Source organism: Garra rufa, chromosome 1, assembly GCF_049309525.1.
Source record: "Garra rufa chromosome 1, GarRuf1.0, whole genome shotgun sequence".
Lineage (NCBI taxonomy): Eukaryota > Metazoa > Chordata > Actinopteri > Cypriniformes > Cyprinidae > Garra > Garra rufa.
Window position 1 is genome coordinate 66,873,257 of NC_133361.1, and position 27,500 is coordinate 66,900,756.

Genomic DNA, 27,500 nt, shown 5'->3' on the forward strand with positions numbered 1-27,500 from the left:
TTTATTCATTTAGCAGACGCTTTTATCCAAAGCGACTTACAATTGGGAATACAACAAATGATTCATCCTAAGGAGGCAGATCGACATAGGAAGTGCTCAAAAATACCATATGTCAGGTGTTGTTAGATGAGTACGGGCTAGAAAGGGAAGATCAGGAAAGAGAGGAGAAGAAATTTTTTTTTTTTTTTTTTTTTCAGATAGTCAGATAGTGTCGAAAAAGATGGGTTTTCAGCAGTCGCTTGAAGACAGTAATGAAGTCAGCGTTTCGGATGGGGGTGGGAAGATCATTCCACCAGGCAGGGACATTGAAGGAGAATGTTTTGGAAAGTGATTTCGTGCCTCTCTGTGGTGGTACAATAAGGTGTCTTTCACTAGAGGATCTCAGACATGACCCGGATTCGAGCATTCTTATCTGACCGCTTAAATCTGGCACCAAGCGCCTGCGTTGGTGGTATTGTGGTGAGCATAGCTGCCTTCCAAGAAGTTGACCCGGGTTCGATTCCCGGCCAACGCACAGTTTTTGGCTGCGGTTGACCTCGAAGCAGAACTCCTTCTGTGACCTCTGTCTGCACCAAAAGCTTTTGGATGAGTCGTTCAACAGCAGCAAAGAACTAGGTCTCCTCGTTGGGGAATCTAACCCCGGTCTTCCACGTGACAGGGGGAGATACTGTCCACCATACTAACGAAGAGTTGCGCTTGCTGTTCTTCGCTCCCAGCGCACGCGACTGCACCCAACTTGCCAAAACGAGCCCCTACTCCATGAAATACCAGATTGACCCGCCACGAGCTAAAGTCTCTCAATATCTTGAATGCTACACATTACAGTGGGTCATTATTTGGACCGCTTTATTTCATTTAATATTTTTTTTGGCCTCTAATACGGGGGCATGAAAAAAGAGATGACATTACCTTGATCGGGTTTGTGAATACTGGGTGAGGGAAGGGACTTTCATAACTTTTACTTCTCCCATTTGGAGTGAGGGGGGTGATGAAAATCATGTTGTCAGGTGTCGGCACCCTAGATTACCCTTGGTGAGCGTAGTGGTTTACCACAGTGAGCGCACAGGTCCGAGGGCATAGAGACACATCTCGAGTTTCTCGTCATCAGCGCATAAATCTTTCGCCTTTTACTAAAGATTTCCATGGAGGGGAACCTTTGCGAGTGACCTGTATTTTTGGGGGCTCTGCTCACAGCAGAGCTACACTAGAGTGTCAAGAGCAGAGTCAATCTGGCCACCCGCCAGCGTGCAGTGGAACGAAGCGCGCCTCGTCATGGTCTGTGTTTGCAGCCTTTGCGCTTCCAGCTTCGCAGCTTCAAATTTCTTTAGCCAGCATGGAAAGACAGCGCTCTCTCGTCCATGACGGGAGAAAAACCCTGGACGGGCTCAAACAAAGATGGCTTTTAGCTCTTTTGGCCCTATCAGTGACTCGTGCGCTTCGAGCCTTCTTTGTTGACCCCGAAAGCCAGCCTCTGCTGCCTGCGTTGTTGGTATAGTTTAACTGGCACCGCACCCGTACGAAAAATGGAGGTGGCAGAAAGGAGCTCAGTGAACAAAAAGCCTGCCGTGACCCGGATTCGAACCGGGGTTGCTGCGGCCACAACGCAGAGTACTCTCCACTATACGATCACGGCGCCCCACTGGCTCACATCTGGTGGTGCCGGCCGTCCGAATTGAAAAAAAAGGACTAGCGGCGCTTTTTATTACTGTGGAGAGAGGGCACACAAATCCGTGCTAGGGACACGGAAGAAAAGGGCCCGGCCACTTCTCCTCAGCACCGGCGAAGAGCGTAGTCGGCAGGATTCGAACCTGCGCGGGGAGACCCTAAAGGATTTCTAGTCCATCGCCTTAACCACTCGGCCACGACTACGGCGGCCCCGTCGTCCTCTGTCCCGTTGTCAACCTCAAAGTTGGCTGAAAAAACAATGAACTGGCTACCGCTTTACTGAAATCGCCTAGCATAAAACTCCTAAAGGGGAAAACAGCCCACCACAAGCAACGAAACATTCATGAAGGGGCAGCATAGCAAACACTCTATGTGAACTCTATCACATCTTTAAGCGTACGCCGCCACACGGCAGAGCTGGACCGGCACGACTGCAAGCTGAGGGCGACAACAAGAAGATGGCCCTTCGCCCGACTTGAACCCTGGACCCTCAGATTAAAAGTCTGATTTCTTTACCGACTGAGCTATCCAGGCTCTTGTGTTTTGTGCGCCTCTTACTTTTTATATAAGAACACTTTCTCCACAAGCCGCCCAGCAGAAGCTCACTTGCCACAGGAGCTACGGGACAAAGGCCGCACGCAATTACGTCAGAGAGAGCGAAGGCCAAACCACCGTCGCAAAAAGCTAAAGGCAAAAGGGGGAATGCCCGACCGTAGTCGGCAGGGTTCGCCTGCTCGTCTCGAGGCGGGCAGCACAGGATGCCGCCGAGCTTCAGGCGCAAAATCCAACTGAAGGGTGAGTTGGCAAAAAGAAGCTGGACGTCCCCGTCGCTTAACGACAAAGGGCTGCCATTACATTTACATTTACATTTACATTTATTCATTTAGCAGACGCTTTTATCCAAAGCGACTTACAATTGGGAATACAACAAATGATTCATCCTAAGGAGGCAGATCGACATAGGAAGTGCTCAAAAATACCATATGTCAGGCGTTGTTAGATGAGTACGGGCTAGAAAGGGAAGATCAGGAAAGAGAGGAGAAGAAATTTTTTTTTTTTTTTTTCAGATAGTCAGATAGTGTCGAAAAAGATGGGTTTTCAGCAGTCGCTTGAAGACAGTAATGGAGTCAGCGTTTCGGATGGGGGTGGGAAGATCATTCCACCAGGCAGGGACATTGAAGGAGAATGTTTTGGAAAGTGATTTCGTGCCTCTCTGTGGTGGTACAATAAGGCGTCTTTCACTAGAGGATCTCAGACATGACCCGGATTCGAGCATTCTTATCTGACCGCTTAAATCTGGCACCAAGCGCCTGCGTTGGTGGTATTGTGGTGAGCATAGCTGCCTTCCAAGAAGTTGACCCGGGTTCGATTCCCGGCCAACGCACAGTTTTTGGCTGCGGTTGACCTCGAAGCAGAACTCCTTCTGTGACCTCTGTCTGCACCAAAAGCTTTTGGATGAGTCGTTCAACAGCAGCAAAGAACTAGGTCTCCTCGTTGGGGAATCTAACCCCGGTCTTCCACGTGACAGGGGGAGATACTGTCCACCATACTAACGAAGAGTTGCGCTTGCTGTTCTTCGCTCCCAGCGCACGCGACTGCACCCAACTTGCCAAAACGAGCCCCTACTCCATGAAATACCAGATTGACCCGCCACGAGCTAAAGTCTCTCAATATCTTGAATGCTACACATTACAGTGGGTCATTATTTGGACCGCTTTATTTCATTTAATATTTTTTTTGGCCTCTAATACGGGGGCATGAAAAAAGAGATGACATTACCTTGATCGGGTTTGTGAATACTGGGTGAGGGAAGGGACTTTCATAACTTTTACTTCTCCCATTTGGAGTGAGGGGGGTGACGAAAATCATGTTGTCAGGTGTCGGCACCCTAGATTACCCTTGGTGAGCGTAGTGGTTTACCACAGTGAGCGCACAGGTCCGAGGGCATAGAGACACATCTCGAGTTTCTCGTCATCAGCGCATAAATCTTTCGCCTTTTACTAAAGATTTCCATGGAGGGGAACCTTTGCGAGTGACCTGTATTTTTGGGGGCTCTGCTCACAGCAGAGCTACACTAGAGTGTCAAGAGCAGAGTCAATCTGGCCACCCGCCAGCGTGCAGTGGAACGAAGCGCGCCTCGTCATGGTCTGTGTTTGCAGCCTTTGCGCTTCCAGCTTCGCAGCTTCAAATTTCTTTAGCCAGCATGGAAAGACAGCGCTCTCTCGTCCATGACGGGAGAAAAAACCCTGGACGGGCTCAAACAAAGATGGCTTTTAGCTCTTTTGGCCCTATCAGTGACTCGTGCGCTTCGAGCCTTCTTTGTTGACCCCGAAAGCCAGCCTCTGCTGCCTGCGTTGTTGGTATAGTTTAACTGGCACCGCACCCGTACGAAAAATGGAGGTGGCAGAAAGGAGCTCAGTGAACAAAAAGCCTGCCGTGACCCGGATTCGAACCGGGGTTGCTGCGGCCACAACGCAGAGTACTCTCCACTATACGATCACGGCGCCCCACTGGCTCACATCTGGTGGTGCCGGCCGTCCGAATTGAAAAAAAAGGACTAGCGGCGCTTTTTATTACTGTGGAGAGAGGGCACACAAATCCGTGCTAGGGACACGGAAGAAAAGGGCCCGGCCACTTCTCCTCAGCACCGGCGAAGAGCGTAGTCGGCAGGATTCGAACCTGCGCGGGGAGACCCTAAAGGATTTCTAGTCCATCGCCTTAACCACTCGGCCACGACTACGGCGGCCCCGTCGTCCTCTGTCCCGTTGTCAACCTCAAAGTTGGCTGAAAAAACAATGAACTGGCTACCGCTTTACTGAAATCGCCTAGCATAAAACTCCTAAAGGGGAAAACAGCCCACCACAAGCAACGAAACATTCATGAAGGGGCAGCATAGCAAACACTCTATGTGAACTCTATCACATCTTTAAGCGTACGCCGCCACACGGCAGAGCTGGACCGGCACGACTGCAAGCTGAGGGCGACAACAAGAAGATGGCCCTTCGCCCGACTTGAACCCTGGACCCTCAGATTAAAAGTCTGATGCTCTACCGACTGAGCTATCCAGGCTCTTGTGTTTTGTGCGCCTCTTACTTTTTATATAAGAACACTTTCTCCACAAGCCGCCCAGCAGAAGCTCACTTGCCACAGGAGCTACGGGACAAAGGCCGCACGCAATTACGTCAGAGAGAGCGAAGGCCAAACCACCGTCGCAAAAAGCTAAAGGCAAAAGGGGGAATGCCCGACCGTAGTCGGCAGGGTTCGAACCTGCGCGGGGAGACCCCAATGGATTTCAAGTCCATCGCCTTAACCTCTCGGCCACGACTACGCCTGCATTTGGACCGCCTGCTCTCGTCTCGAGGCGGGCAGCACAGGATGCCGCCGAGCTTCAGGCGCAAAATCCAACTGAAGGGTGAGTTGGCAAAAAGAAGCTGGACGTCCCCGTCGCTTAACGACAAAGGGCTGCCATTACATTTACATTTACATTTACATTTATTCATTTAGCAGACGCTTTTATCCAAAGCGACTTACAATTGGGAATACAACAAATGATTCATCCTAAGGAGGCAGATCGACATAGGAAGTGCTCAAAAATACCATATGTCAGGCGTTGTTAGATGAGTACGGGCTAGAAAGGGAAGATCAGGAAAGAGAGGAGAAGAAATTTTTTTTTTTTTTTTTCAGATAGTCAGATAGTGTCGAAAAAGATGGGTTTTCAGCAGTCGCTTGAAGACAGTAATGGAGTCAGCGTTTCGGATGGGGGTGGGAAGATCATTCCACCAGGCAGGGACATTGAAGGAGAATGTTTTGGAAAGTGATTTCGTGCCTCTCTGTGGTGGTACAATAAGGCGTCTTTCACTAGAGGATCTCAGACATGACCCGGATTCGAGCATTCTTATCTGACCGCTTAAATCTGGCACCAAGCGCCTGCGTTGGTGGTATTGTGGTGAGCATAGCTGCCTTCCAAGAAGTTGACCCGGGTTCGATTCCCGGCCAACGCACAGTTTTTGGCTGCGGTTGACCTCGAAGCAGAACTCCTTCTGTGACCTCTGTCTGCACCAAAAGCTTTTGGATGAGTCGTTCAACAGCAGCAAAGAACTAGGTCTCCTCGTTGGGGAATCTAACCCCGGTCTTCCACGTGACAGGGGGAGATACTGTCCACCATACTAACGAAGAGTTGCGCTTGCTGTTCTTCGCTCCCAGCAGATGCGACTGCACCCAACTTGCCAAAACGAGCCCCTACTCCATGAAATACCAGATTGACCCGCCACGAGCTAAAGTCTCTCAATATCTTGAATGCTACACATTACAGTGGGTCATTATTTGGACCGCTTTATTTCATTTAATATTTTTTTTGGCCTCTAATACGGGGGCATGAAAAAAGAGATGACATTACCTTGATCGGGTTTGTGAATACTGGGTGAGGGAAGGGACTTTCATAACTTTTACTTCTCCCATTTGGAGTGAGGGGGGTGACGAAAATCATGTTGTCAGGTGTCGGCACCCTAGATTACCCTTGGTGAGCGTAGTGGTTTACCACAGTGAGCGCACAGGTCCGAGGGCATAGAGACACATCTCGAGTTTCTCGTCATCAGCGCATAAATCTTTCGCCTTTTACTAAAGATTTCCGTGGAGGGGAACCTTTGCGAGTGACCTGTATTTTTGGGGGCTCTGCTCACAGCAGAGCTACACTAGAGTGTCAAGAGCAGAGTCAATCTGGCCACCCGCCAGCGTGCAGTGGAACGAAGCGCGCCTCGTCATGGTCTGTGTTTGCAGCCTTTGCGCTTCCAGCTTCAAATTTCTTTAGCCAGCATGGAAAGACAGCGCTCTCTCGTCCATGACGGGAGAAAAACCCTGGACGGGCTCAAACAAAGATGGCTTTTAGCTCTTTTGGCCCTATCAGTGACTCGTGCGCTTCGAGCCTTCTTTGTTGACCCCGAAAGCCAGCCTCTGCTGCCTGCGTTGTTGGTATAGTTTAACTGGCACCGCACCCGTACGAAAAACGGAGGTGGCAGAAAGGAGCTCAGTGAACAAAAAGCCTGCCGTGACCCGGATTCGAACCGGGGTTGCTGCGGCCACAACGCAGAGTACTCTCCACTATACGATCACGGCGCCCCACTGGCTCACATCTGGTGGTGCCGGCCGTCCGAATTGAAAAAAAAAGGACTAGCGGCGCTTTTTATTACTGTGGAGAGAGGGCACACAAATCCGTGCTAGGGACACGGGAGAAAAGGGCCCGGCCACTTCTCCTCAGCACCGGCGAAGAGCGTAGTCGGCAGGGTTCGAACCTGCGCGGGGAGACCCCAATGGATTTCAAGTCCATCGCCTTAACCTCTCGGCCACGACTACGCCTGCATGTGGACCGCCTGCTCTCGTCTCGAGGCGGGCAGCACAGGATGCCGCCGAGCTTCAGGCGCAAAATCCAACTGAAGGGTGAGTTGGCAAAAAGAAGCTGGACGTCCCCGTCGCTCAACGACAAAGGGCTGCCATGACCCAGATTCGAGCATTCTTATCTGACCGCTTAAATCTGGCACCGAGCGCCTGCGTTGGTGGTATTGTGGTGAGCATAGCTGCCTTCCAAGAAGTTGACCCGGGTTCGATTCCCGGCCAACGCACAGTTTTTGGCTGCGGTTGACCTCGAAGCAGAACTCCTTCTGTGACCTCTGTCTGCACCAAAAGCTTTTGGATGAGTCGTTCAACAGCAGCAAAGAACTAGGTCTCCTCGTTGGGGAATCTAACCCCGGTCTTCCACGTGACAGGGGGAGATACTGTCCACCATACTAACGAAGAGTTGCGCTTGCTGTTCTTCGCTCCCAGCAGATGCGACTGCACCCAACTTGCCAAAACGAGCCCCTACTCCATGAAATACCAGATTGACCCGCCATGAGCTAAAGTCTCTCAATATCTTGAATGCTACACATTACAGTGGGTCATTATTTGGACCGCTTTATTTCATTTAATATTTTTTTTGGCCTCTAATACGGGGGCATGAAAAAAGTGATGACATTACCTTGATCGGGTTTGTGAATACTGGGTGAGGGAAGGGACTTTCATAACTTTTACTTCTCCCATTTGGAGTGAGGGGGGTGACGAAAATCATGTTGTCAGGTGTCGGCACCCTAGATTACCCTTGCTGAGCGTAGTGGTTTACCACAGTGAGCGCACAGGTCTGAGGGCATAGAGACACATCTCGAGTTTCTCGTCATCAGCGCATAAATCTTTCGCCTTTTACTAAAGATTTCCGTGGAGGGGAACCTTTGCGAGTGACCTGTATTTTTGGGGGCTCTGCTCACAGCAGAGCTACACTAGAGTGTCAAGAGCAGAGTCAATCTGGCCACCCGCCAGCGTGCAGTGGAACGAAGCGCGCCTCGTCATGGTCTGTGTTTGCAGCCTTTGCGCTTCCAGCTTCCAGGCTTCAAATTTCTTTAGCCAGCATGGAAAGACAGCGCTCTCTCGTCCATGACGGGAGAAAAACCCTGGACGGGCTCAAACAAAGATGGCTTTTAGCTCTTTTGGCCCTATCAGTGACTCGTGCGCTTCGAGCCTTCTTTGTTGACCCCGAAAGCCAGCCTCTGCTGCCTGCGTTGTTGGTATAGTTTAACTGGCACCGCACCCGTACGAAAAATGGAGGTGGCAGAAAGGAGCTCAGTGAACAAAAAGCCTGCCGTGACCCGGATTCGAACCGGGGTTGCTGTGGCCACAACGCAGAGTACTCTCCACTATACGATCACGGCGCCCCACTGGCTCAAATCTGGTGGTGCCGGCCGTCCGAATTGAAAAAAAAGGACTAGCGGCGCTTTTTAATACTGTGGAGAGAGGGCACACAAATTCGTGCTAGGGACACTGAAGAAAAGGGCCCGGCCACTTCTCCTCAGCACCGGCGAAGAGCGTAGTCGGCAGGATTCGAACCTGCACGGGGAGACCCCAATGGATTTCTAGTCCATCGCCTTAACCACTCGGCCACGACTACGGCGGCCCCAACGTCCTCTGTCCCATTGTCAACCTCAAAGTTGGCTGAAAAAACAATGAACTGGCTACCGCTTTACTGAAATCGCCTAGCATAAAACTCCTAAAGGGGAAAACAGCCCACCACAAGCAACGAAACATTCATAAAGGGGCAGCATAGCAAACACTCTAATTGAACTCTATCACATCTTTAAGCGTACGCCGCCACACGGCAGAGCTGGACCGGCACGACTGCAAGCTGAGGGCGACAACAAGAAGATGGCCCTTCGCCCGAACAGGGACTTGAACCCTGGACCCTCAGATTAAAAGTCTGATGCTCTACTGACTGAGCTATCCAGGCTCTTGCGTTTTGTGCGCCTATTACTTTTTATATAAGAACACTTTCTCCACAAGCCGCCCAGCAGAAGCTCACTTGCCACAGGAGCTACGGGACAAAGGCCGCACGCAATTACGTCAGAGAGAGCGAAGGCCAAACCACCGTCGCAAAAAGCTAAAGGCAAAAGGGGGAATGCCCGACCGTAGTCGGCAGGGTTCGAACCTGCGCGGGGAGACCCCAATGGATTTCAAGTCCATCGCCTTAACCTCTCGGCCACGACTACGCCTGTATGTGGACCGCCTGCTCTCGTCTCGAGGCGGGCAGCACAGGATGCCGCCGAGCTTCAGGCGCAAAATCCAACTGAAGGGTGAGTTGGCAAAAAGAAGCTGGACGTCCCCGTCGCTCAACGACAAAGGGCTGCCATTACATTTACATTTACATTTACATTTATTCATTTAGCAGACGCTTTTATCCAAAGCGACTTACAATTGGGAATACAACAAATGATTCATCCTAAGGAGGCAGATCGACATAGGAAGTGCTCAAAAATACCATATGTCAGGCGTTGTTAGATGAGTACGGGCTAGAAAGGGAAGATCAGGAAAGAGAGGAGAAGAAATTTTTTTTTTTTTCAGATAGTCAGATAGTGTCGAAAAAGATGGGTTTTCAGCAGTCGCTTGAAGACAGTAATGGAGTCAGCGTTTCGGATGGGGGTGGGAAGATCATTCCACCAGGCAGGGACATTGAAGGAGAATGTTTTGGAAAGTGATTTCGTGCCTCTCTGTGGTGGTACAATAAGGCGTCTTTCACTAGAGGATCTCAGACATGACCCGGATTCGAGCATTCTTATCTGACCGCTTAAATCTGGCACCAAGCGCCTGCGTTGGTGGTATTGTGGTGAGCATAGCTGCCTTCCAAGAAGTTGACCCGGGTTCGATTCCTGGCCAACGCACAGTTTTTGGCTGCGGTTGACCTCGAAGCAGAACTCCTTCTGTGACCTCTGTCTGCACCAAAAGCTTTTGGATGAGTCGTTCAACAGCAGCAAAGAACTAGGTCTCCTCGTTGGGGAATCTAACCCCGGTCTTCCACGTGACAGGGGGAGATACTGTCCACCATACTAACGAAGAGTTGCGCTTGCTGTTCTTCGCTCCCAGCGCACGCGACTGCACCCAACTTGCCAAAACGAGCCCCTACTCCATGAAATACCAGATTGACCCGCCACGAGCTAAAGTCTCTCAATATCTTGAATGCTACACATTACAGTGGGTCATTATTTGGACCGCTTTATTTCATTTAATATTTTTTTTGGCCTCTAATACGGGTGCATGAAAAAAGAGATGACATTACCTTGATCGGGTTTGTGAATACTGGGTGAGGGAAGGGACTTTCATAACTTTTACTTCTCCCATTTGGAGTGAGGGGGGTGACGAAAATCATGTTGTCAGGTGTCGGCACCCTAGATTACCCTTGCTGAGCGTAGTGGTTTACCACAGTGAGCGCACAGGTCCGAGGGCATAGAGACACATCTCGAGTTTCTCATCATCAGCGCATAAATCTTTCGCCTTTTACTAAAGATTTCCGTGGAGGGGAACCTTTGCGAGTGACCTGTATTTTTGGGGGCTCTGCTCACAGCAGAGCTACACTAGAGTGTCAAGAGCAGAGTCAATCTGGCCACCCGCCAGCGTGCAGTGGAACGAAGCGCGCCTCGTCATGGTCTGTGTTTGCAGCCTTTGCGCTTCCAGCTTCGCAGCTTCAAATTTCTTTAGCCAGCATGGAAAGACAGCGCTCTCTCGTCCATGACGGGAGAAAAACCCTGGACGGGCTCAAACAAAGATGGCTTTTAGCTCTTTTGGCCCTATCAGTGACTCGTGCGCTTCGAGCCTTCTTTGTTGACCCCGAAAGCCAGCCTCTGCTGCCTGCGTTGTTGGTATAGTTTAACTGGCACCGCACCCGTACGAAAAATGGAGGTGGCAGAAAGGAGCTCAGTGAACAAAAAGCCTGCCGTGACCCGGATTCGAACCGGGGTTGCTGCGGCCACAACGCAGAGTACTCTCCACTATACGATCACGGCGCCCCACTGGCTCACATCTGGTGGTGCCGGCCGTCCGAATTGAAAAAAAAGGACTAGCGGCGCTTTTTATTACTGTGGAGAGAGGGCACACAAATCCGTGCTAGGGACACGGAAGAAAAGGGCCCGGCCACTTCTCCTCAGCACCGGCGAAGAGCGTAGTCGGCAGGATTCGAACCTGCGCGGGGAGACCCTAAAGGATTTCTAGTCCATCGCCTTAACCACTCGGCCACGACTACGGCGGCCCCGTCGTCCTCTGTCCCGTTGTCAACCTCAAAGTTGGCTGAAAAAACAATGAACTGGCTACCGCTTTACTGAAATCGCCTAGCATAAAACTCCTAAAGGGGAAAACAGCCCACCACAAGCAACGAAACATTCATGAAGGGGCAGCATAGCAAACACTCTATGTGAACTCTATCACATCTTTAAGCGTACGCCGCCACACGGCAGAGCTGGACCGGCACGACTGCAAGCTGAGGGCGACAACAAGAAGATGGCCCTTCGCCCGACTTGAACCCTGGACCCTCAGATTAAAAGTCTGATGCTCTACCGACTGAGCTATCCAGGCTCTTGTGTTTTGTGCGCCTCTTACTTTTTATATAAGAACACTTTCTCCACAAGCCGCCCAGCAGAAGCTCACTTGCCACAGGAGCTACGGGACAAAGGCCGCACGCAATTACGTCAGAGAGAGCGAAGGCCAAACCACCGTCGCAAAAAGCTAAAGGCAAAAGGGGGAATGCCCGACCGTAGTCGGCAGGGTTCGAACCTGCGCGGGGAGACCCCAATGGATTTCAAGTCCATCGCCTTAACCTCTCGGCCACGACTACGCCTGCATTTGGACCGCCTGCTCTCGTCTCGAGGCGGGCAGCACAGGATGCCGCCGAGCTTCAGGCGCAAAATCCAACTGAAGGGTGAGTTGGCAAAAAGAAGCTGGACGTCCCCGTCGCTTAACGACAAAGGGCTGCCATTACATTTACATTTACATTTACATTTATTCATTTAGCAGACGCTTTTATCCAAAGCGACTTACAATTGGGAATACAACAAATGATTCATCCTAAGGAGGCAGATCGACATAGGAAGTGCTCAAAAATACCATATGTCAGGCGTTGTTAGATGAGTACGGGCTAGAAAGGGAAGATCAGGAAAGAGAGGAGAAGAAATTTTTTTTTTTTTTTTTCAGATAGTCAGATAGTGTCGAAAAAGATGGGTTTTCAGCAGTCGCTTGAAGACAGTAATGGAGTCAGCGTTTCGGATGGGGGTGGGAAGATCATTCCACCAGGCAGGGACATTGAAGGAGAATGTTTTGGAAAGTGATTTCGTGCCTCTCTGTGGTGGTACAATAAGGCGTCTTTCACTAGAGGATCTCAGACATGACCCGGATTCGAGCATTCTTATCTGACCGCTTAAATCTGGCACCAAGCGCCTGCGTTGGTGGTATTGTGGTGAGCATAGCTGCCTTCCAAGAAGTTGACCCGGGTTCGATTCCCGGCCAACGCACAGTTTTTGGCTGCGGTTGACCTCGAAGCAGAACTCCTTCTGTGACCTCTGTCTGCACCAAAAGCTTTTGGATGAGTCGTTCAACAGCAGCAAAGAACTAGGTCTCCTCGTTGGGGAATCTAACCCCGGTCTTCCACGTGACAGGGGGAGATACTGTCCACCATACTAACGAAGAGTTGCGCTTGCTGTTCTTCGCTCCCAGCAGATGCGACTGCACCCAACTTGCCAAAACGAGCCCCTACTCCATGAAATACCAGATTGACCCGCCACGAGCTAAAGTCTCTCAATATCTTGAATGCTACACATTACAGTGGGTCATTATTTGGACCGCTTTATTTCATTTAATATTTTTTTTGGCCTCTAATACGGGGGCATGAAAAAAGAGATGACATTACCTTGATCGGGTTTGTGAATACTGGGTGAGGGAAGGGACTTTCATAACTTTTACTTCTCCCATTTGGAGTGAGGGGGGTGACGAAAATCATGTTGTCAGGTGTCGGCACCCTAGATTACCCTTGGTGAGCGTAGTGGTTTACCACAGTGAGCGCACAGGTCCGAGGGCATAGAGACACATCTCGAGTTTCTCGTCATCAGCGCATAAATCTTTCGCCTTTTACTAAAGATTTCCGTGGAGGGGAACCTTTGCGAGTGACCTGTATTTTTGGGGGCTCTGCTCACAGCAGAGCTACACTAGAGTGTCAAGAGCAGAGTCAATCTGGCCACCCGCCAGCGTGCAGTGGAACGAAGCGCGCCTCGTCATGGTCTGTGTTTGCAGCCTTTGCGCTTCCAGCTTCAAATTTCTTTAGCCAGCATGGAAAGACAGCGCTCTCTCGTCCATGACGGGAGAAAAACCCTGGACGGGCTCAAACAAAGATGGCTTTTAGCTCTTTTGGCCCTATCAGTGACTCGTGCGCTTCGAGCCTTCTTTGTTGACCCCGAAAGCCAGCCTCTGCTGCCTGCGTTGTTGGTATAGTTTAACTGGCACCGCACCCGTACGAAAAACGGAGGTGGCAGAAAGGAGCTCAGTGAACAAAAAGCCTGCCGTGACCCGGATTCGAACCGGGGTTGCTGCGGCCACAACGCAGAGTACTCTCCACTATACGATCACGGCGCCCCACTGGCTCACATCTGGTGGTGCCGGCCGTCCGAATTGAAAAAAAAAGGACTAGCGGCGCTTTTTATTACTGTGGAGAGAGGGCACACAAATCCGTGCTAGGGACACGGGAGAAAAGGGCCCGGCCACTTCTCCTCAGCACCGGCGAAGAGCGTAGTCGGCAGGGTTCGAACCTGCGCGGGGAGACCCCAATGGATTTCAAGTCCATCGCCTTAACCTCTCGGCCACGACTACGCCTGCATGTGGACCGCCTGCTCTCGTCTCGAGGCGGGCAGCACAGGATGCCGCCGAGCTTCAGGCGCAAAATCCAACTGAAGGGTGAGTTGGCAAAAAGAAGCTGGACGTCCCCGTCGCTCAACGACAAAGGGCTGCCATGACCCGGATTCGAGCATTCTTATCTGACCGCTTAAATCTGGCACCGAGCGCCTGCGTTGGTGGTATTGTGGTGAGCATAGCTGCCTTCCAAGAAGTTGACCCGGGTTCGATTCCCGGCCAACGCACAGTTTTTGGCTGCGGTTGACCTCGAAGCAGAACTCCTTCTGTGACCTCTGTCTGCACCAAAAGCTTTTGGATGAGTCGTTCAACAGCAGCAAAGAACTAGGTCTCCTCGTTGGGGAATCTAACCCCGGTCTTCCACGTGACAGGGGGAGATACTGTCCACCATACTAACGAAGAGTTGCGCTTGCTGTTCTTCGCTCCCAGCAGATGCGACTGCATCCAACTTGCCAAAACGAGCCCCTACTCCATGAAATACCAGATTGACCCGCCATGAGCTAAAGTCTCTCAATATCTTGAATGCTACACATTACAGTGGGTCATTATTTGGACCGCTTTATTTCATTTAATATTTTTTTTGGCCTCTAATACGGGGGCATGAAAAAAGAGATGACATTACCTTGATCGGGTTTGTGAATACTGGGTGAGGGAAGGGACTTTCATAACTTTTACTTCTCCCATTTGGAGTGAGGGGGGTGACGAAAATCATGTTGTCAGGTGTCGGCACCCTAGATTACCCTTGCTGAGCGTAGTGGTTTACCACAGTGAGCGCACAGGTCTGAGGGCATAGAGACACATCTCGAGTTTCTCGTCATCAGCGCATAAATCTTTCGCCTTTTACTAAAGATTTCCGTGGAGGGGAACCTTTGCGAGTGACCTGTATTTTTGGGGGCTCTGCTCACAGCAGAGCTACACTAGAGTGTCAAGAGCAGAGTCAATCTGGCCACCCGCCAGCGTGCAGTGGAACGAAGCGCGCCTCGTCATGGTCTGTGTTTGCAGCCTTTGCGCTTCCAGCTTCCAGGCTTCAAATTTCTTTAGCCAGCATGGAAAGACAGCGCTCTCTCGTCCATGACGGGAGAAAAACCCTGGACGGGCTCAAACAAAGATGGCTTTTAGCTCTTTTGGCCCTATCAGTGACTCGTGCGCTTCGAGCCTTCTTTGTTGACCCCGAAAGCCAGCCTCTGCTGCCTGCGTTGTTGGTATAGTTTAACTGGCACCGCACCCGTACGAAAAATGGAGGTGGCAGAAAGGAGCTCAGTGAACAAAAAGCCTGCCGTGACCCGGATTCCAACCGGGGTTGCTGTGGCCACAACGCAGAGTACTCTCCACTATACGATCACGGCGCCCCACTGGCTCAAATCTGGTGGTGCCGGCCGTCCGAATTGAAAAAAAAGGACTAGCGGCGCTTTTTAATACTGTGGAGAGAGGGCACACAAATTCGTGCTAGGGACACTGAAGAAAAGGGCCCGGCCACTTCTCCTCAGCACCGGCGAAGAGCGTAGTCGGCAGGATTCGAACCTGCACGGGGAGACCCCAATGGATTTCTAGTCCATCGCCTTAACCACTCGGCCACGACTACGGCGGCCCCAACGTCCTCTGTCCCATTGTCAACCTCAAAGTTGGCTGAAAAAACAATGAACTGGCTACCGCTTTACTGAAATCGCCTAGCATAAAACTCCTAAAGGGGAAAACAGCCCACCACAAGCAACGAAACATTCATAAAGGGGCAGCATAGCAAACACTCTATTTGAACTCTATCACATCTTTAAGCGTACGCCGCCACACGGCAGAGCTGGACCGGCACGACTGCAAGCTGAGGGCGACAACAAGAAGATGGCCCTTCGCCCGAACAGGGACTTGAACCCTGGACCCTCAGATTAAAAGTCTGATGCTCTACTGACTGAGCTATCCAGGCTCTTGCGTTTTGTGCGCCTCTTACTTTTTATATAAGAACACTTTCTCCACAAGCCGCCCAGCAGAAGCTCACTTGCCACAGGAGCTACGGGACAAAGGCCGCACGCAATTACGTCAGAGAGAGCGAAGGCCAAACCACCGTCGCAAAAAGCTAAAGGCAAAAGGGGGAATGCCCGACCGTAGTCGGCAGGGTTCGAACCTGCGCGGGGAGACCCCAATGGATTTCAAGTCCATCGCCTTAACCTCTCGGCCACGACTACGCCTGTATGTGGACCGCCTGCTCTCGTCTCGAGGCGGGCAGCACAGGATGCCGCCGAGCTTCAGGCGCAAAATCCAACTGAAGGGTGAGTTGGCAAAAAGAAGCTGGACGTCCCCGTCGCTCAACGACAAAGGGCTGCCATTACATTTACATTTACATTTACATTTATTCATTTAGCAGACGCTTTTATCCAAAGCGACTTACAATTGGGAATACAACAAATGATTCATCCTAAGGAGGCAGATCGACATAGGAAGTGCTCAAAAATACCATATGTCAGGCGTTGTTAGATGAGTACGGGCTAGAAAGGGAAGATCAGGAAAGAGAGGAGAAGAAATTTTTTTTTTTTTCAGATAGTCAGATAGTGTCGAAAAAGATGGGTTTTCAGCAGTCGCTTGAAGACAGTAATGGAGTCAGCGTTTCGGATGGGGGTGGGAAGATCATTCCACCAGGCAGGGACATTGAAGGAGAATGTTTTGGAAAGTGATTTCGTGCCTCTCTGTGGTGGTACAATAAGGCGTCTTTCACTAGAGGATCTCAGACATGACCCGGATTCGAGCATTCTTATCTGACCGCTTAAATCTGGCACCAAGCGCCTGCGTTGGTGGTATTGTGGTGAGCATAGCTGCCTTCCAAGAAGTTGACCCGGGTTCGATTCCTGGCCAACGCACAGTTTTTGGCTGCGGTTGACCTCGAAGCAGAACTCCTTCTGTGACCTCTGTCTGCACCAAAAGCTTTTGGATGAGTCGTTCAACAGCAGCAAAGAACTAGGTCTCCTCGTTGGGGAATCTAACCCCGGTCTTCCACGTGACAGGGGGAGATACTGTCCACCATACTAACGAAGAGTTGCGCTTGCTGTTCTTCGCTCCCAGCGCACGCGACTGCACCCAACTTGCCAAAACGAGCCCCTACTCCATGAAATACCAGATTGACCCGCCACGAGCTAAAGTCTCTCAATATCTTGAATGCTACACATTACAGTGGGTCATTATTTGGACCGCTTTATTTCATTTAATATTTTTTTTGGCCTCTAATACGGGTGCATGAAAAAAGAGATGACATTACCTTGATCGGGTTTGTGAATACTGGGTGAGGGAAGGGACTTTCATAACTTTTACTTCTCCCATTTGGAGTGAGGGGGGTGACGAAAATCATGTTGTCAGGTGTCGGCACCCTAGATTACCCTTGCTGAGCGTAGTGGTTTACCACAGTGAGCGCACAGGTCCGAGGGCATAGAGACACATCTCGAGTTTCTCATCATCAGCGCATAAATCTTTCGCCTTTTACTAAAGATTTCCGTGGAGGGGAACCTTTGCGAGTGACCTGTATTTTTGGGGGCTCTGCTCACAGCAGAGCTACACTAGAGTGTCAAGAGCAGAGTCAATCTGGCCACCCGCCAGCGTGCAGTGGAACGAAGCGCGCCTCGTCATGGTCTGTGTTTGCAGCCTTTGCGCTTCCAGCTTCAAATTTCTTTAGCCAGCATGGAAAGACAGCGCTCTCTCGTCCATGACGGGAGAAAAACCCTGGACGGGCTCAAACAAAGATGGCTTTTAGCTCTTTTGGCCCTATCAGTGACTCGTGCGCTTCGAGCCTTCTTTGTTGACCCCGAAAGCCAGCCTCTGCTGCCTGCGTTGTTGGTATAGTTTAACTGGCACCGCACCCGTACGAAAAACGGAGGTGGCAGAAAGGAGCTCAGTGAACAAAAAGCCTGCCGTGACCCGGATTCGAACCGGGGTTGCTGCGGCCACAACGCAGAGTACTCTCCACTATACGATCACGGCGCCCCACTGGCTCACATCTGGTGGTGCCGGCCGTCCGAATTGAAAAAAAAAGGACTAGCGGCGCTTTTTATTACTGTGGAGAGAGGGCACACAAATCCGTGCTAGGGACACGGGAGAAAAGGGCCCGGCCACTTCTCCTCAGCACCGGCGAAGAGCGTAGTCGGCAGGGTTCGAACCTGCGCGGGGAGACCCCAATGGATTTCAAGTCCATCGCCTTAACCTCTCGGCCACGACTACGCCTGCATGTGGACCGCCTGCTCTCGTCTCGAGGCGGGCAGCACAGGATGCCGCCGAGCTTCAGGCGCAAAATCCAACTGAAGGGTGAGTTGGCAAAAAGAAGCTGGACGTCCCCGTCGCTCAACGACAAAGGGCTGCCATGACCCGGATTCGAGCATTCTTATCTGACCGCTTAAATCTGGCACCGAGCGCCTGCGTTGGTGGTATTGTGGTGAGCATAGCTGCCTTCCAAGAAGTTGACCCGGGTTCGATTCCCGGCCAACGCACAGTTTTTGGCTGCGGTTGACCTCGAAGCAGAACTCCTTCTGTGACCTCTGTCTGCACCAAAAGCTTTTGGATGAGTCGTTCAACAGCAGCAAAGAACTAGGTCTCCTCGTTGGGGAATCTAACCCCGGTCTTCCACGTGACAGGGGGAGATACTGTCCACCATACTAACGAAGAGTTGCGCTTGCTGTTCTTCGCTCCCAGCAGATGCGACTGCACCCAACTTGCCAAAACGAGCCCCTACTCCATGAAATACCAGATTGACCCGCCATGAGCTAAAGTCTCTCAATATCTTGAATGCTACACATTACAGTGGGTCATTATTTGGACCGCTTTATTTCATTTAATATTTTTTTTGGCCTCTAATACGGGGGCATGAAAAAAGAGATGACATTACCTTGATCGGGTTTGTGAATACTGGGTGAGGGAAGGGACTTTCATAACTTTTACTTCTCCCATTTGGAGTGAGGGGGGTGACGAAAATCATGTTGTCAGGTGTCGGCACCCTAGATTACCCTTGCTGAGCGTAGTGGTTTACCACAGTGAGCGCACAGGTCTGAGGGCATAGAGACACATCTCGAGTTTCTCGTCATCAGCGCATAAATCTTTCGCCTTTTACTAAAGATTTCCGTGGAGGGGAACCTTTGCGAGTGACCTGTATTTTTGGGGGCTCTGCTCACAGCAGAGCTACACTAGAGTGTCAAGAGCAGAGTCAATCTGGCCACCCGCCAGCGTGCAGTGGAACGAAGCGCGCCTCGTCATGGTCTGTGTTTGCAGCCTTTGCGCTTCCAGCTTCCAGGCTTCAAATTTCTTTAGCCAGCATGGAAAGACAGCGCTCTCTCGTCCATGACGGGAGAAAAACCCTGGACGGGCTCAAACAAAGATGGCTTTTAGCTCTTTTGGCCCTATCAGTGACTCGTGCGCTTCGAGCCTTCTTTGTTGACCCCGAAAGCCAGCCTCTGCTGCCTGCGTTGTTGGTATAGTTTAACTGGCACCGCACCCGTACGAAAAATGGAGGTGGCAGAAAGGAGCTCAGTGAACAAAAAGCCTGCCGTGACCCGGATTCGAACCGGGGTTGCTGCGGCCACAACGCAGAGTACTCTCCACTATACGATCACGGCGCCCCACTGGCTCAAATCTGGTGGTGCCGGCCGTCCGAATTGAAAAAAAAGGACTAGCGGCGCTTTTTATTACTGTGGAGAGAGGGCACACAAATTCGTGCTAGGGACACTGAAGAAAAGGGCCCGGCCACTTCTCCTCAGCACCGGCGAAGAGCGTAGTCGGCAGGATTCGAACCTGCACGGGGAGACCCCAATGGATTTCTAGTCCATCGCCTTAACCACTCGGCCACGACTACGGCGGCCCCAACGTCCTCTGTCCCATTGTCAACCTCAAAGTTGGCTGAAAAAACAATGAACTGGCTACCGCTTTACTGAAATCGCCTAGCATAAAACTCCTAAAGGGGAAAACAGCCCACCACAAGCAACGAAACATTCATAAAGGGGCAGCATAGCAAACACTCTATTTGAACTCTATCACATCTTTAAGCGTACGCCGCCACACGGCAGAGCTGGACCGGCACGACTGCAAGCTGAGGGCGACAACAAGAAGATGGCCCTTCGCCCGAACAGGGACTTGAACCCTGGACCCTCAGATTAAAAGTCTGATGCTCTACTGACTGAGCTATCCAGGCTCTTGCGTTTTGTGCGCCTCTTACTTTTTATATAAGAACACTTTCTCCACAAGCCGCCCAGCAGAAGCTCACTTGCCACAGGAGCTACGGGACAAAGGCCGCACGCAATTACGTCAGAGAGAGCGAAGGCCAAACCACCGTCGCAAAAAGCTAAAGGCAAAAGGGGGAATGCCCGACCGTAGTCGGCAGGGTTCGAACCTGCGCGGGGAGACCCCAATGGATTTCAAGTCCATCGCCTTAACCTCTCGGCCACGACTACGCCTGTATGTGGACCGCCTGCTCTCGTCTCGAGGCGGGCAGCACAGGATGCCGCCGAGCTTCAGGCGCAAAATCCAACTGAAGGGTGAGTTGGCAAAAAGAAGCTGGACGTCCCCGTCGCTCAACGACAAAGGGCTGCCATTACATTTACATTTACATTTACATTTATTCATTTAGCAGACGCTTTTATCCAAAGCGACTTACAATTGGGAATACAACAAATGATTCATCCTAAGGAGGCAGATCGACATAGGAAGTGCTCAAAAATACCATATGTCAGGCGTTGTTAGATGAGTACGGGCTAGAAAGGGAAGATCAGGAAAGAGAGGAGAAGAAATTTTTTTTTTTTTCAGATAGTCAGATAGTGTCGAAAAAGATGGGTTTTCAGCAGTCGCTTGAAGACAGTAATGGAGTCAGCGTTTCGGATGGGGGTGGGAAGATCATTCCACCAGGCAGGGACATTGAAGGAGAATGTTTTGGAAAGTGATTTCGTGCCTCTCTGTGGTGGTACAATAAGGCGTCTTTCACTAGAGGATCTCAGACATGACCCGGATTCGAGCATTCTTATCTGACCGCTTAAATCTGGCTCCAAGCGCCTGCGTTGGTGGTATTGTGGTGAGCATAGCTGCCTTCCAAGAAGTTGACCCGGGTTCGATTCCTGGCCAACGCACAGTTTTTGGCTGCGGTTGACCTCGAAGCAGAACTCCTTCTGTGACCTCTGTCTGCACCAAAAGCTTTTGGATGAGTCGTTCAACAGCAGCAAAGAACTAGGTCTCCTCGTTGGGGAATCTAACCCCGGTCTTCCACGTGACAGGGGGAGATACTGTCCACCAAACTAACGAAGAGTTGCGCTTGCTGTTCTTCGCTCCCAGCACACGCGACTGCACCCAACTTGCCAAAACGAGCCCCTACTCCATGAAATACCAGATTGACCCGCCACGAGCTAAAGTCTCTCAATATCTTGAATGCTACACATTACAGTGGGTCATTATTTGGACCGCTTTATTTCATTTAATATTTTTTTTGGCCTCTAATACGGGGGCATGAAAAAAGAGATGACATTACCTTGATCGGGTTTGTGAATACTGGGTGAGGGAAGGGACTTTCATAACTTTTACTTCTCCCATTTGGAGTGAGGGGGGTGACGAAAATCATGTTGTCAGGTGTCGGCACCCTAGATTACCCTTGGTGAGCGTAGTGGTTTACCACAGTGAGCGCACAGGTCCGAGGGCATAGAGACACATCTCGAGTTTCTCGTCATCAGCGCATAAATCTTTCGCCTTTTACTAAAGATTTCCGTGGAGGGGAACCTTTGCGAGTGACCTGTATTTTTGGGGGCTCTGCTCACAGCAGAGCTACACTAGAGTGTCAAGAGCAGAGTCAATCTGGCCACCCGCCAGCGTGCAGTGGAACGAAGCGCGCCTCGTCATGGTCTGTGTTTGCAGCCTTTGCGCTTCCAGCTTCGCAGCTTCAAATTTCTTTAGCCAGCATGGAAAGACAGCGCTCTCTCGTCCATGACGGGAGAAAAACCCTGGACGGGCTCAAACAAAGATGGCTTTTAGCTCTTTTGGCCCTATCAGTGACTCGTGCGCTTCGAGCCTTCTTTGTTGACCCCGAAAGCCAGCCTCTGCTGCCTGCGTTGTTGGTATAGTTTAACTGGCACCGCACCCGTACGAAAAATGGAGGTGGCAGAAAGGAGCTCAGTGAACAAAAAGCCTGCCGTGACCCGGATTCCAACCGGGGTTGCTGTGGCCACAACGCAGAGTACTCTCCACTATACGATCACGGCGCCCCACTGGCTCAAATCTGGTGGTGCCGGCCGTCCGAATTGAAAAAAAAGGACTAGCGGCGCTTTTTAATACTGTGGAGAGAGGGCACACAAATTCGTGCTAGGGACACTGAAGAAAAGGGCCCGGCCACTTCTCCTCAGCACCGGCGAAGAGCGTAGTCGGCAGGATTCGAACCTGCACGGGGAGACCCCAATGGATTTCTAGTCCATCGCCTTAACCACTCGGCCACGACTACGGCGGCCCCAACGTCCTCTGTCCCATTGTCAACCTCAAAGTTGGCTGAAAAAACAATGAACTGGCTACCGCTTTACTGAAATCGCCTAGCATAAAACTCCTAAAGGGGAAAACAGCCCACCACAAGCAACGAAACATTCATAAAGGGGCAGCATAGCAAACACTCTATTTGAACTCTATCACATCTTTAAGCGTACGCCGCCACACGGCAGAGCTGGACCGGCACGACTGCAAGCTGAGGGCGACAACAAGAAGATGGCCCTTCGCCCGAACAGGGACTTGAACCCTGGACCCTCAGATTAAAAGTCTGATGCTCTACTGACTGAGCTATCCAGGCTCTTGCGTTTTGTGCGCCTCTTACTTTTTATATAAGAACACTTTCTCCACAAGCCGCCCAGCAGAAGCTCACTTGCCACAGGAGCTACGGGACAAAGGCCGCACGCAATTACGTCAGAGAGAGCGAAGGCCAAACCACCGTCGCAAAAAGCTAAAGGCAAAAGGGGGAATGCCCGACCGTAGTCGGCAGGGTTCGAACCTGCGCGGGGAGACCCCAATGGATTTCAAGTCCATCGCCTTAACCTCTCGGCCACGACTACGCCTGTATGTGGACCGCCTGCTCTCGTCTCGAGGCGGGCAGCACAGGATGCCGCCGAGCTTCAGGCGCAAAATCCAACTGAAGGGTGAGTTGGCAAAAAGAAGCTGGACGTCCCCGTCGCTCAACGACAAAGGGCTGCCATTACATTTACATTTACATTTACATTTATTCATTTAGCAGACGCTTTTATCCAAAGCGACTTACAATTGGGAATACAACAAATGATTCATCCTAAGGAGGCAGATCGACATAGGAAGTGCTCAAAAATACCATATGTCAGGCGTTGTTAGATGAGTACGGGCTAGAAAGGGAAGATCAGGAAAGAGAGGAGAAGAAATTTTTTTTTTTTTCAGATAGTCAGATAGTGTCGAAAAAGATGGGTTTTCAGCAGTCGCTTGAAGACAGTAATGGAGTCAGCGTTTCGGATGGGGGTGGGAAGATCATTCCACCAGGCAGGGACATTGAAGGAGAATGTTTTGGAAAGTGATTTCGTGCCTCTCTGTGGTGGTACAATAAGGCGTCTTTCACTAGAGGATCTCAGACATGACCCGGATTCGAGCATTCTTATCTGACCGCTTAAATCTGGCACCAAGCGCCTGCGTTGGTGGTATTGTGGTGAGCATAGCTGCCTTCCAAGAAGTTGACCCGGGTTCGATTCCTGGCCAACGCACAGTTTTTGGCTGCGGTTGACCTCGAAGCAGAACTCCTTCTGTGACCTCTGTCTGCACCAAAAGCTTTTGGATGAGTCGTTCAACAGCAGCAAAGAACTAGGTCTCCTCGTTGGGGAATCTAACCCCGGTCTTCCACGTGACAGGGGGAGATACTGTCCACCATACTAACGAAGAGTTGCGCTTGCTGTTCTTCGCTCCCAGCGCACGCGACTGCACCCAACTTGCCAAAACGAGCCCCTACTCCATGAAATACCAGATTGACCCGCCACGAGCTAAAGTCTCTCAATATCTTGAATGCTACACATTACAGTGGGTCATTATTTGGACCGCTTTATTTCATTTAATATTTTTTTTGGCCTCTAATACGGGTGCATGAAAAAAGAGATGACATTACCTTGATCGGGTTTGTGAATACTGGGTGAGGGAAGGGACTTTCATAACTTTTACTTCTCCCATTTGGAGTGAGGGGGGTGACGAAAATCATGTTGTCAGGTGTCGGCACCCTAGATTACCCTTGCTGAGCGTAGTGGTTTACCACAGTGAGCGCACAGGTCCGAGGGCATAGAGACACATCTCGAGTTTCTCATCATCAGCGCATAAATCTTTCGCCTTTTACTAAAGATTTCCGTGGAGGGGAACCTTTGCGAGTGACCTGTATTTTTGGGGGCTCTGCTCACAGCAGAGCTACACTAGAGTGTCAAGAGCAGAGTCAATCTGGCCACCCGCCAGCGTGCAGTGGAACGAAGCGCGCCTCGTCATGGTCTGTGTTTGCAGCCTTTGCGCTTCCAGCTTCAAATTTCTTTAGCCAGCATGGAAAGACAGCGCTCTCTCGTCCATGACGGGAGAAAAACCCTGGACGGGCTCAAACAAAGATGGCTTTTAGCTCTTTTGGCCCTATCAGTGACTCGTGCGCTTCGAGCCTTCTTTGTTGACCCCGAAAGCCAGCCTCTGCTGCCTGCGTTGTTGGTATAGTTTAACTGGCACCGCACCCGTACGAAAAACGGAGGTGGCAGAAAGGAGCTCAGTGAACAAAAAGCCTGCCGTGACCCGGATTCGAACCGGGGTTGCTGCGGCCACAACGCAGAGTACTCTCCACTATACGATCACGGCGCCCCACTGGCTCACATCTGGTGGTGCCGGCCGTCCGAATTGAAAAAAAAAGGACTAGCGGCGCTTTTTATTACTGTGGAGAGAGGGCACACAAATCCGTGCTAGGGACACGGGAGAAAAGGGCCCGGCCACTTCTCCTCAGCACCGGCGAAGAGCGTAGTCGGCAGGGTTCGAACCTGCGCGGGGAGACCCCAATGGATTTCAAGTCCATCGCCTTAACCTCTCGGCCACGACTACGCCTGCATGTGGACCGCCTGCTCTCGTCTCGAGGCGGGCAGCACAGGATGCCGCCGAGCTTCAGGCGCAAAATCCAACTGAAGGGTGAGTTGGCAAAAAGAAGCTGGACGTCCCCGTCGCTCAACGACAAAGGGCTGCCATGACCCGGATTCGAGCATTCTTATCTGACCGCTTAAATCTGGCACCGAGCGCCTGCGTTGGTGGTATTGTGGTGAGCATAGCTGCCTTCCAAGAAGTTGACCCGGGTTCGATTCCCGGCCAACGCACAGTTTTTGGCTGCGGTTGACCTCGAAGCAGAACTCCTTCTGTGACCTCTGTCTGCACCAAAAGCTTTTGGATGAGTCGTTCAACAGCAGCAAAGAACTAGGTCTCCTCGTTGGGGAATCTAACCCCGGTCTTCCACGTGACAGGGGGAGATACTGTCCACCATACTAACGAAGAGTTGCGCTTGCTGTTCTTCGCTCCCAGCAGATGCGACTGCACCCAACTTGCCAAAACGAGCCCCTACTCCATGAAATACCAGATTGACCCGCCATGAGCTAAAGTCTCTCAATATCTTGAATGCTACACATTACAGTGGGTCATTATTTGGACCGCTTTATTTCATTTAATATTTTTTTTGGCCTCTAATACGGGGGCATGAAAAAAGAGATGACATTACCTTGATCGGGTTTGTGAATACTGGGTGAGGGAAGGGACTTTCATAACTTTTACTTCTCCCATTTGGAGTGAGGGGGGTGACGAAAATCATGTTGTCAGGTGTCGGCACCCTAGATTACCCTTGCTGAGCGTAGTGGTTTACCACAGTGAGCGCACAGGTCTGAGGGCATAGAGACACATCTCGAGTTTCTCGTCATCAGCGCATAAATCTTTCGCCTTTTACTAAAGATTTCCGTGGAGGGGAACCTTTGCGAGTGACCTGTATTTTTGGGGGCTCTGCTCACAGCAGAGCTACACTAGAGTGTCAAGAGCAGAGTCAATCTGGCCACCCGCCAGCGTGCAGTGGAACGAAGCGCGCCTCGTCATGGTCTGTGTTTGCAGCCTTTGCGCTTCCAGCTTCCAGGCTTCAAATTTCTTTAGCCAGCATGGAAAGACAGCGCTCTCTCGTCCATGACGGGAGAAAAACCCTGGACGGGCTCAAACAAAGATGGCTTTTAGCTCTTTTGGCCCTATCAGTGACTCGTGCGCTTCGAGCCTTCTTTGTTGACCCCGAAAGCCAGCCTCTGCTGCCTGCGTTGTTGGTATAGTTTAACTGGCACCGCACCCGTACGAAAAATGGAGGTGGCAGAAAGGAGCTCAGTGAACAAAAAGCCTGCCGTGACCCGGATTCGAACCGGGGTTGCTGCGGCCACAACGCAGAGTACTCTCCACTATACGATCACGGCGCCCCACTGGCTCAAATCTGGTGGTGCCGGCCGTCCGAATTGAAAAAAAAGGACTAGCGGCGCTTTTTATTACTGTGGAGAGAGGGCACACAAATTCGTGCTAGGGACACTGAAGAAAAGGGCCCGGCCACTTCTCCTCAGCACCGGCGAAGAGCGTAGTCGGCAGGATTCGAACCTGCACGGGGAGACCCCAATGGATTTCTAGTCCATCGCCTTAACCACTCGGCCACGACTACGGCGGCCCCAACGTCCTCTGTCCCATTGTCAACCTCAAAGTTGGCTGAAAAAACAATGAACTGGCTACCGCTTTACTGAAATCGCCTAGCATAAAACTCCTAAAGGGGAAAACAGCCCACCACAAGCAACGAAACATTCATAAAGGGGCAGCATAGCAAACACTCTATTTGAACTCTATCACATCTTTAAGCGTACGCCGCCACACGGCAGAGCTGGACCGGCACGACTGCAAGCTGAGGGCGACAACAAGAAGATGGCCCTTCGCCCGAACAGGGACTTGAACCCTGGACCCTCAGATTAAAAGTCTGATGCTCTACTGACTGAGCTATCCAGGCTCTTGCGTTTTGTGCGCCTCTTACTTTTTATATAAGAACACTTTCTCCACAAGCCGCCCAGCAGAAGCTCACTTGCCACAGGAGCTACGGGACAAAGGCCGCACGCAATTACGTCAGAGAGAGCGAAGGCCAAACCACCGTCGCAAAAAGCTAAAGGCAAAAGGGGGAATGCCCGACCGTAGTCGGCAGGGTTCGAACCTGCGCGGGGAGACCCCAATGGATTTCAAGTCCATCGCCTTAACCTCTCGGCCACGACTACGCCTGTATGTGGACCGCCTGCTCTCGTCTCGAGGCGGGCAGCACAGGATGCCGCCGAGCTTCAGGCGCAAAATCCAACTGAAGGGTGAGTTGGCAAAAAGAAGCTGGACGTCCCCGTCGCTCAACGACAAAGGGCTGCCATTACATTTACATTTACATTTACATTTATTCATTTAGCAGACGCTTTTATCCAAAGCGACTTACAATTGGGAATACAACAAATGATTCATCCTAAGGAGGCAGATCGACATAGGAAGTGCTCAAAAATACCATATGTCAGGCGTTGTTAGATGAGTACGGGCTAGAAAGGGAAGATCAGGAAAGAGAGGAGAAGAAA

The 27,500-nt window shown here is 51.1% G+C and overlaps 37 non-coding genes across 37 annotated transcripts; 12 read left to right on the plus strand and 25 right to left on the minus strand.

The window, feature by feature from the left end:
• Positions 1-1,086: 1,086 nt before the first annotated feature.
• On the plus strand, positions 1,087-1,201 carry LOC141290805 (U5 spliceosomal RNA). Its single transcript, XR_012340220.1, has one exon. It is a non-coding gene; the product is annotated as a U5 spliceosomal RNA (small nuclear RNA).
• Positions 1,202-1,561: 360 nt separating this feature from the next.
• Positions 1,562-1,633, minus strand: trnah-gug (transfer RNA histidin (anticodon GUG)). Its single transcript has one exon. It is a non-coding gene; the product is annotated as a tRNA-His (tRNA).
• Positions 1,634-3,621: 1,988 nt separating this feature from the next.
• LOC141290811 (U5 spliceosomal RNA) lies at positions 3,622-3,736 on the plus strand. The gene has a single exon (XR_012340221.1). It is a non-coding gene; the product is annotated as a U5 spliceosomal RNA (small nuclear RNA).
• A 361-nt stretch (positions 3,737-4,097) lies between these two features.
• On the minus strand, positions 4,098-4,169 carry trnah-gug (transfer RNA histidin (anticodon GUG)). Its single transcript has one exon. It is a non-coding gene; the product is annotated as a tRNA-His (tRNA).
• Positions 4,170-4,911: 742 nt separating this feature from the next.
• Positions 4,912-4,993, minus strand: trnas-uga (transfer RNA serine (anticodon UGA)). Its single transcript has one exon. It is a non-coding gene; the product is annotated as a tRNA-Ser (tRNA).
• A 1,245-nt stretch (positions 4,994-6,238) lies between these two features.
• LOC141289184 (U5 spliceosomal RNA) lies at positions 6,239-6,353 on the plus strand. The gene has a single exon (XR_012339863.1). It is a non-coding gene; the product is annotated as a U5 spliceosomal RNA (small nuclear RNA).
• A 352-nt stretch (positions 6,354-6,705) lies between these two features.
• trnah-gug (transfer RNA histidin (anticodon GUG)) lies at positions 6,706-6,777 on the minus strand. Its single transcript has one exon. It is a non-coding gene; the product is annotated as a tRNA-His (tRNA).
• A 155-nt stretch (positions 6,778-6,932) lies between these two features.
• On the minus strand, positions 6,933-7,014 carry trnas-uga (transfer RNA serine (anticodon UGA)). Its single transcript has one exon. It is a non-coding gene; the product is annotated as a tRNA-Ser (tRNA).
• An 838-nt stretch (positions 7,015-7,852) lies between these two features.
• Positions 7,853-7,967, plus strand: LOC141289190 (U5 spliceosomal RNA). The gene has a single exon (XR_012339866.1). It is a non-coding gene; the product is annotated as a U5 spliceosomal RNA (small nuclear RNA).
• Positions 7,968-8,553: 586 nt separating this feature from the next.
• Positions 8,554-8,635, minus strand: trnas-aga (transfer RNA serine (anticodon AGA)). Its single transcript has one exon. It is a non-coding gene; the product is annotated as a tRNA-Ser (tRNA).
• A 513-nt stretch (positions 8,636-9,148) lies between these two features.
• Positions 9,149-9,230, minus strand: trnas-uga (transfer RNA serine (anticodon UGA)). The gene has a single exon. It is a non-coding gene; the product is annotated as a tRNA-Ser (tRNA).
• A 1,241-nt stretch (positions 9,231-10,471) lies between these two features.
• On the plus strand, positions 10,472-10,586 carry LOC141289035 (U5 spliceosomal RNA). The gene has a single exon (XR_012339792.1). It is a non-coding gene; the product is annotated as a U5 spliceosomal RNA (small nuclear RNA).
• Positions 10,587-10,946: 360 nt separating this feature from the next.
• trnah-gug (transfer RNA histidin (anticodon GUG)) lies at positions 10,947-11,018 on the minus strand. Its single transcript has one exon. It is a non-coding gene; the product is annotated as a tRNA-His (tRNA).
• A 742-nt stretch (positions 11,019-11,760) lies between these two features.
• Positions 11,761-11,842, minus strand: trnas-uga (transfer RNA serine (anticodon UGA)). The gene has a single exon. It is a non-coding gene; the product is annotated as a tRNA-Ser (tRNA).
• A 1,245-nt stretch (positions 11,843-13,087) lies between these two features.
• Positions 13,088-13,202, plus strand: LOC141289200 (U5 spliceosomal RNA). Its single transcript, XR_012339869.1, has one exon. It is a non-coding gene; the product is annotated as a U5 spliceosomal RNA (small nuclear RNA).
• Positions 13,203-13,554: 352 nt separating this feature from the next.
• On the minus strand, positions 13,555-13,626 carry trnah-gug (transfer RNA histidin (anticodon GUG)). Its single transcript has one exon. It is a non-coding gene; the product is annotated as a tRNA-His (tRNA).
• A 155-nt stretch (positions 13,627-13,781) lies between these two features.
• Positions 13,782-13,863, minus strand: trnas-uga (transfer RNA serine (anticodon UGA)). Its single transcript has one exon. It is a non-coding gene; the product is annotated as a tRNA-Ser (tRNA).
• An 838-nt stretch (positions 13,864-14,701) lies between these two features.
• LOC141289206 (U5 spliceosomal RNA) lies at positions 14,702-14,816 on the plus strand. Its single transcript, XR_012339872.1, has one exon. It is a non-coding gene; the product is annotated as a U5 spliceosomal RNA (small nuclear RNA).
• Positions 14,817-15,402: 586 nt separating this feature from the next.
• Positions 15,403-15,484, minus strand: trnas-aga (transfer RNA serine (anticodon AGA)). Its single transcript has one exon. It is a non-coding gene; the product is annotated as a tRNA-Ser (tRNA).
• Positions 15,485-15,997: 513 nt separating this feature from the next.
• Positions 15,998-16,079, minus strand: trnas-uga (transfer RNA serine (anticodon UGA)). Its single transcript has one exon. It is a non-coding gene; the product is annotated as a tRNA-Ser (tRNA).
• Positions 16,080-17,320: 1,241 nt separating this feature from the next.
• Positions 17,321-17,435, plus strand: LOC141289041 (U5 spliceosomal RNA). The gene has a single exon (XR_012339794.1). It is a non-coding gene; the product is annotated as a U5 spliceosomal RNA (small nuclear RNA).
• Positions 17,436-17,787: 352 nt separating this feature from the next.
• Positions 17,788-17,859, minus strand: trnah-gug (transfer RNA histidin (anticodon GUG)). Its single transcript has one exon. It is a non-coding gene; the product is annotated as a tRNA-His (tRNA).
• Positions 17,860-18,014: 155 nt separating this feature from the next.
• On the minus strand, positions 18,015-18,096 carry trnas-uga (transfer RNA serine (anticodon UGA)). Its single transcript has one exon. It is a non-coding gene; the product is annotated as a tRNA-Ser (tRNA).
• An 838-nt stretch (positions 18,097-18,934) lies between these two features.
• On the plus strand, positions 18,935-19,049 carry LOC141289217 (U5 spliceosomal RNA). Its single transcript, XR_012339874.1, has one exon. It is a non-coding gene; the product is annotated as a U5 spliceosomal RNA (small nuclear RNA).
• Positions 19,050-19,409: 360 nt separating this feature from the next.
• Positions 19,410-19,481, minus strand: trnah-gug (transfer RNA histidin (anticodon GUG)). The gene has a single exon. It is a non-coding gene; the product is annotated as a tRNA-His (tRNA).
• Positions 19,482-19,635: 154 nt separating this feature from the next.
• On the minus strand, positions 19,636-19,717 carry trnas-aga (transfer RNA serine (anticodon AGA)). Its single transcript has one exon. It is a non-coding gene; the product is annotated as a tRNA-Ser (tRNA).
• A 513-nt stretch (positions 19,718-20,230) lies between these two features.
• Positions 20,231-20,312, minus strand: trnas-uga (transfer RNA serine (anticodon UGA)). Its single transcript has one exon. It is a non-coding gene; the product is annotated as a tRNA-Ser (tRNA).
• Positions 20,313-21,553: 1,241 nt separating this feature from the next.
• On the plus strand, positions 21,554-21,668 carry LOC141289225 (U5 spliceosomal RNA). Its single transcript, XR_012339878.1, has one exon. It is a non-coding gene; the product is annotated as a U5 spliceosomal RNA (small nuclear RNA).
• A 586-nt stretch (positions 21,669-22,254) lies between these two features.
• Positions 22,255-22,336, minus strand: trnas-aga (transfer RNA serine (anticodon AGA)). The gene has a single exon. It is a non-coding gene; the product is annotated as a tRNA-Ser (tRNA).
• A 513-nt stretch (positions 22,337-22,849) lies between these two features.
• trnas-uga (transfer RNA serine (anticodon UGA)) lies at positions 22,850-22,931 on the minus strand. The gene has a single exon. It is a non-coding gene; the product is annotated as a tRNA-Ser (tRNA).
• A 1,241-nt stretch (positions 22,932-24,172) lies between these two features.
• LOC141289046 (U5 spliceosomal RNA) lies at positions 24,173-24,287 on the plus strand. The gene has a single exon (XR_012339795.1). It is a non-coding gene; the product is annotated as a U5 spliceosomal RNA (small nuclear RNA).
• A 352-nt stretch (positions 24,288-24,639) lies between these two features.
• On the minus strand, positions 24,640-24,711 carry trnah-gug (transfer RNA histidin (anticodon GUG)). The gene has a single exon. It is a non-coding gene; the product is annotated as a tRNA-His (tRNA).
• Positions 24,712-24,866: 155 nt separating this feature from the next.
• On the minus strand, positions 24,867-24,948 carry trnas-uga (transfer RNA serine (anticodon UGA)). Its single transcript has one exon. It is a non-coding gene; the product is annotated as a tRNA-Ser (tRNA).
• Positions 24,949-25,786: 838 nt separating this feature from the next.
• LOC141289231 (U5 spliceosomal RNA) lies at positions 25,787-25,901 on the plus strand. Its single transcript, XR_012339880.1, has one exon. It is a non-coding gene; the product is annotated as a U5 spliceosomal RNA (small nuclear RNA).
• A 360-nt stretch (positions 25,902-26,261) lies between these two features.
• Positions 26,262-26,333, minus strand: trnah-gug (transfer RNA histidin (anticodon GUG)). The gene has a single exon. It is a non-coding gene; the product is annotated as a tRNA-His (tRNA).
• A 154-nt stretch (positions 26,334-26,487) lies between these two features.
• On the minus strand, positions 26,488-26,569 carry trnas-aga (transfer RNA serine (anticodon AGA)). The gene has a single exon. It is a non-coding gene; the product is annotated as a tRNA-Ser (tRNA).
• A 513-nt stretch (positions 26,570-27,082) lies between these two features.
• trnas-uga (transfer RNA serine (anticodon UGA)) lies at positions 27,083-27,164 on the minus strand. Its single transcript has one exon. It is a non-coding gene; the product is annotated as a tRNA-Ser (tRNA).
• Between the last annotated feature and the right edge of the window lie 336 nt (positions 27,165-27,500).